Source organism: Apis cerana, linkage group LG12 (genome assembly GCF_029169275.1).
Source record: "Apis cerana isolate GH-2021 linkage group LG12, AcerK_1.0, whole genome shotgun sequence".
Lineage (NCBI taxonomy): Eukaryota > Metazoa > Arthropoda > Insecta > Hymenoptera > Apidae > Apis > Apis cerana.
This window is the reverse complement of record NC_083863.1, coordinates 627,490-634,361: the sequence shown is the minus strand read 5'-3', so window position 1 is coordinate 634,361 and position 6,872 is coordinate 627,490. Positions and strand designations below refer to the sequence as shown.

The 6,872-nt window shown below is 26.9% G+C and overlaps 1 long non-coding RNA gene across 2 annotated transcripts; it reads left to right on the top strand.

Annotated features, from left to right (window-relative positions):
- The first annotated feature begins 425 nt into the window (after positions 1-425).
- Positions 426-6,025, top strand: LOC133667043 (uncharacterized). 2 transcript variants are annotated; one of them, XR_009832144.1, is made up of 5 exons: positions 426-470; positions 748-807; positions 959-1,127; positions 1,430-1,514; positions 5,572-6,025. It is a non-coding gene; the product is annotated as an uncharacterized LOC133667043 (long non-coding RNA). The 2 variants fall into 2 exon arrangements; XR_009832143.1 differs by lacking the exon at positions 5,572-6,025 and having other exon boundaries at positions 1,430-1,592.
- The last annotated feature ends 847 nt before the right edge of the window (positions 6,026-6,872 follow it).

Genomic DNA, 6,872 nt, shown 5'->3' with positions numbered 1-6,872 from the left:
TAAAAAATGAAGATTTAATAAATTAATATTATTCACAATATATATATATATATATATATATATATATATATATATATATATATATAATGAAGCAATAAACAAAATATAGTAATTATAATCATAATTAAAAAATAAAATCAATAAATAATACATAATTTATATCATTAACATGTGGAATATTCATTTTGATTAAATTTTATAAGTATAGTTTCACTTTATTTATGAATTTAATAAGAAGTAACTTCTTTTTTATCTCATAATAAGCAAATTTTCAATAAAATCATTTTATATAATATTTAAATTTTCGCGCTGCTTAAAACAAGAAATTTCTCCAATCAGAAAATTGCAAGGCCCCAACTATGAACATAATTAGTGCGCATCGTAATGCGCATCTTAGTGCGCATCTTAGTGCGCATGGCGTCAGTTTGCCATCAAATTTCGTGGACACGGGACGTGTAACACCGGTATAAGTGCGTAATTTTGCACAAGTTTTATCGATATTGTGGTGTAATTTGTTAAATATCAATAATCTATTTAGTTATTTCACATTTATTTAATCGTGTATAAAGTAATATTCCAAAATTAAACAGTTTTTTACACATTTTTATCGTTTCTACGTTGCACGTTTGTACGACAGTTACCGGTTGTTCGTACCATAAACATTTGAACGATAATTTCCTTTCAAATATTGTTTCAATATTACTTGAATCTACATTTATTTTACGATTTTGATTTTCATTTGTGCAGATTATATTCAATTGTGACTTAATAAGTGATAGCCGATCTGGTTTCGAGCATAGAAATCCGGTAACGTATCTAGTGTGACAGAGATAGACATATTTAGAATAGTTTCACATATTCCATTTCTAAACCTACATCTATAAGTTTGTGTGCGTTATGTTTTTGTTTTGCTCGGCGTGCTAGCATTACGTATAGTTTTTACGATAATCTTTACTAGGAAATTGGAGATTCGTGTCCGTTCATCCTTGGCTTTTGTTGGTCAGCTACCGAATATCGCCTCCCCCCTGCCCCCCTCGCCATTACTAATTTTGGTAATTCAAATTATATCTCAATCCGCCATTTTGTCGTTGAAAATCGTGACAATGAGACGCTTCTTTTCGAAACAGGTATGTAACTATTTTTTACATAAAATTTAGTTTAATAATTATTTTTTTATCTTTTTATACATATTATTATTACCAAATTAATTACCAAATTTCAATCGATGATTGTTTCAAATTGATATTTTAAATTTTTTTTTATTAACCTATTAAAATTATGATAAATCGCACATTCTACTTATAAAAAGTAGTTTTGGGTTGGATTATCTTTTTCTTTTAATACGATCACTGTTATTTCGTACATTTTATAAATATTTATTATATATATTATTCTATAAAAATTGATTGTTTTTTGTATATATTAACAGAAACCTCAAGGCGGGAAAATTTCAATATGGATATCACAGTAATTATTTGATAGAATTCCTTATCAATAGTTCTTTCACGGAGATGGTAATGTTTGTTTTTATATTAAAAATAAATATATCTTTATTTTTCTTTTTTTTGGATGGATTGCCTTTATTGTTTATTTGTTAAGTAATTCATAATAGATATCATAATTATAATCATAAGATATATAATCATAAGATATATAATCATAAAATATCAATATTTATGAATATTGATATAAAAGTATAAAGGATATTAAACAAATTATATTTTTATTTCCATAGATTATATTTAGATTATATTCTTTACTTTGATTTTATTGATTTCATTATTCCTTTATCATTTTTAGTTAATTATTTCAGAAAAATAATAATATTTTCTGTAACAAATGTTTCATAAAAAAGAAGGTAAAGTATTATATTTTTTTTTTATCCAATTCTCTTTGTTATTACAACTTTTCTTTCAGAAAATTGTAATCGCGCAATGCGATTAGTAAATTCAGTGTTTGCTTCGTAATAGTATTTTTTATCTTTTAAAGTATTACAACTTAATGTGAATTTAATTTATACAGTATAATATATATAATAGTTATACGCGAAATTAGAGTCAGTGTTTGTTTGTCGATAACAGAATGTAATACATTAACGAATATTAATAGTGAGTTATTTTTATATATTTATTCAAAATATTCATTTTCGGTAGAGTCAGTGCTTCTCTCAAGATAATAAGGCGATTATTCATCATGCGATGAGGTAATTATCTTTTCATTAAAATTTTTATATTTGTCTAAAATTTTTCTACTTCTTTTAAAAAATAGTGTCATTTCAACTTCTAGTTATTTAACGATTTTTATTGCTATTGCACTTTATTAAAATTTCAATCTTTTTATCATGTTTGTAAGTTATTATGTTTTATTATAGATATTTCTCAAAGGACGACTTCCCATGGATCACAACTGATGGCAACGCAGATTCTTCTAATGGTGAGTCGCATGCATTTTTGTTCCTCTGGTTACTCAATCATGTCGCAGGATGAAAGATCCGAACCGACACGGGTAACTGGTTGTATACGTAGAATTTTGCACGAGCACAATGACCATGGGTATTTATAATATCCGTGAATAGTAACATTTTTCTTTTTAATATTTTATATATTAGATCAGGATAGGTTTTCTTGCACAACGCGTTTTTAATAAAATAACATTATAATTGAATTTATGTTGATAAAATTTTATTATAATATTATTAATTATATTTATGAATAAGAATTAATATTTGAAAATAGATAAAAAATATTGAAATAAGTATTTTTTAGTGAAGAAGTCGAATGATTTTCATAGTGTATTATATTTAAATAGAAATTACAATTATTATACAATGATAGTGATGATAATATGTTTAAAAATTTAACATTTCTTTTTCGATGCATAAGAGATGATGAATTTTATGTGCAAGAAGACATTTCGCGACAGGTAGATTTTTGAATCAAAGCGAAGTTTTTAAAAGTTGCGTTTATATTTTCGATAATATGCTTTGACGAAAAAATCACCTGAGGTTATTTTGATTGATTTGTATTATTTGTTATAATCAACTAGTAAATAAATTTATTGTTCACACATTGTTGAAATCTTTCTATATTTAATATTAAATGAGTATTTAGTAGTTTATTAAATTTATAAAAAAATTTATAAAGTAAATTTTACATAAAATAGATAAAATATGTAAATAAATTTTAAGTTAAGAAACATCAGTCCGTTAGTTAAAAACAGAAATTAATATTCTTCTTAGCTCAGGATTTTCAGATTTAACCCTTTCCATATCTATTGCCAGGACTTCACTCACGTGCTCAGATGCTACTTGAGTGAAAGAGAGGTGATGAATATGACGATCATAGTTGATAAGCTAATAAAGATTTTTTCGCGATTGACGATGAGTTAATGTATCGTGCACGATGTATTTTCCACATTGTGTGTGTGTGACTAGGCTGTGGAATTGCGTCGTTTGAATGAATTGAATTATTATTTACAATTTTATATTCGCTTCTATATAATGCGAAACAGTAATAAATGGTAATTTTATAATTTTTATTATGAAGTTCTCTCTATTGGTATGAAATAGTATGTCATTTGTTTTTTAGCAAAATTATTTTTCTTGAAATGACATTTTCTTAATCATTATATTAGCATATTACATAAAATCGACGTATAGTTATTTATGCGAGATTTACGCAATGGTCATTAGCCATCGTCAGTCGATTTCAGGAAAATGGTACGTAAAGTTAGAGTGTGAAAGTAGCGTGCCAAGCTCGGGTGTCGGAGGCGTCCCGGGACGTTTTCCCTAGTGTAGGCTTTTGCGCCCGAGTATTATGCGTGAGAATCGTGGAATGAATGTGTTGGTATGCCTGTTTTGCAATTTTTTAAATATAGGGCTAGGTAGGATAGGTAGTATACTTCTGGATTGCCTGTTTTAATTATAAGTAGGTAGGGCCGGGCAGGTTGTCACAGTCTCTGGTCGGGTAGGCGCGTTTTCGCGTGACAACCTGTTTCAGGAAATCAAATTTGAAAGAGCGAGTGTGAGGCCGAGACGAATGGTCATCAATGATCACTCGTTTCTGGCTTTGCTTTCGATTTTTCGAATTCCGCGGTCGTGGTCGCGAATTAAATTTCGAAACGAACGTCGAGCTCGAGATTCTGCACATGTATGGACAACGATCACTGCGATCGTTGGTCGTCCATGTGCACTCAGTTTTCGCGATGTAGTCTTTTTTCTTTTTTTTTTTTATTTTTTGTGCGATTAGGAAATCTCGAGCCTAGTTGTAAGTTTCAGCGGGCATTGCGCTCGAAGAAAGAAGACCGAAGAGGCCCGACAAACTGTCGCGAAGAGGGCTGCAACGAATGGCTTCTCATTTTTTGGATTTTTTTTTGGGTCCAAAGAATGGGAAGTCATTGTTACTATTATGTCACTGTGCTCGTTTCAGTAGTAGTTGTTGTGTTATCTGGCCATTTGCATGCTGGCCCATCATTTTGATCCAGTCATCGTGGGCAATTCGCGATTTTGTTGATTAGTGTTGCGTTTACAAATCTCGCGTTTTGAATTAGCGTTGCGAAAAATTGATGATCGGGTTTGCTTTAGTGTTGCGTTAAAAGAAGTATCGCGATTTCTTTTTATTAATTTGGATATGAAGTAGTCTATTTTTTTATTTTTGTATGTATCATATAAAGTTGTATTTGTCATATGGAGATCTTAGAAGTCATTTTTTATTTATAAAATATTAATAATACTATTTTGTTTTAAATTCATATTTAAGAATTAGTTTTACGTTAATAAAGTAGTGTTGCGTATAAAAATTGCCCATTTTTCTTCCACTTGAACTGTGGAAATATGTTCCTGTTTATGAATCACCTGTTGCAACTGAAAGAGTTGCACAAAGGTGGTATGACAGCAGCCATTGATATGGCTATAATCTTCCGCTTTTAGTGTTGCGTATGTTAAAATGAGTGCAGAAATTTAATTGGATTGTATTTTCGCGAATTATCTTTTTTTTCTTTTTTTTTATTTGCTTTTTTTGTTAATTATATATATATATTAATTATCGCTCATAAATTAAGGCACTCTTCGCGCTTTCTTTTGTTGAAAATTTGTTATTTTAGTGTTGCGAAATAAAATATTCCACTCACGGTTTGTTCGCGGCTTGTTTGTATTGAGTGGACGATTTTAGGTGGCCCTTCTGGCTATCTTTCTGTCTTTTTTTCAGGTCCTAACAAACAGGTATTAACAAAGCATTTGTTATGGAAAATATAGTTGAAATAAACATTCGTTTATCACTATTAAATTTGTTTTAATTGTTATGAAATTTTGCATAATTATTTTTATGATGAATGTTTAAGTCAATTCAAATTTAAATATAAATTATTCTTTCAAATATGAATTACTATCAAATTTTTAATTTATTATTTAAAATATTATCCTAATTGTAATGGAATTCTTTTTCATTATAATCCTGATTGAAAAAGAATTATGAATTACATGACAATATATTAATTTTTTTTTTAGATAGTAATATTTTTTTTCATATCTTCGTTATTTTTTAATTCCTAATTTAAAAGTTGAGTTTGTTACAGATAAAATAAAACGAAAGATAAAAGTCAATAAGATAAGTAAAAAATATTGGAGAAGAAATTAATTATTATTTATTAATTTAATTATCTATTATTGCATTTTATTGCTTCTTTTTTATGTAGTGTATTTCAGGTTCATCTTTCAACATTTTAACAACGATGGAAAAATGTTATGTAATTTTATATTTATATTTAGATTTCTGGTAGGTAGTTTGAAGAAATTATTGAATTTTTATATATTAAAGTTTAAGATTTTTTAATGAAAATATAATAATTTGAAATATTTTCAGGATATTTTGTTACTGGGATTAAAAAATTATATATTTTAATATGTTTGAAGATGGAAGATTTTTTGAAATGTGTTTATGATTTAAAATAATATAAATTATGTTTATAACTTCGTGCATGTATATAATTATTGTAATTTGTGTTAATTAAATGAATAAATTAATGTAACATAAATAAATGTAATAGAAGTGAATGAAATAATGGAACGTTTTGTAATGTATTTGTAATGTAATACAATATTTATTTTGTTTATTTGATTTATTTATGTATGTATTTTATTTTTTAAATATAAATAATTTTTTATTTTCATGATAATGAAAATATAAAATTATTATTATTTAATATACAATATATAGTCATATCATTATGCAGTTAATAATAATGATATAATTATATATTTTATAAGAAATAATATGAGTATTCTCTATTTTATATTTTTGTAAATAGAAAATTTAATAAAGTGATGGATAACATTTCTCATTTCAATCTCTAAAATATAAGTGCAGTTTTACCTCATGATTTTTGAGTGGTTTAATTTTGTGTATATACTTAGATTATGGCATGCTAGATGGTGTTTGGTGTATTTTGAGGTCGGTATTTCAGAACATGTGGCATAAAATCCCTTAAGATGTCACGTCTGTGCCATTTCTAAGAACATTAATTTTTTATCAGTCTATAATAATGATGAAATATATATCAAGATTCAAGAAAAAATTTACTTTAAATATTTATAAATTGAACACGTATTTTTTAAATACGAAATTTAAATTATACGTGAAATCGAACACGTTATTTTAGGATAGGGATAGGTGTAAAACTGATGTAACTTTCCGTCAATCGGTAATGTCTGTTTGGTAGGCAAAGTCGAGCAACTCAGGACAAGTGGATGTATCGTTCGTTCATTGATCGATGATTACTATCTTCAAAATTATAGTGATTTAAAATTAATCTTAATTATAGTGCTTAATCAGATTTTAAAATAAATATATTCATTTCTAGAGAAATATCATTTACAA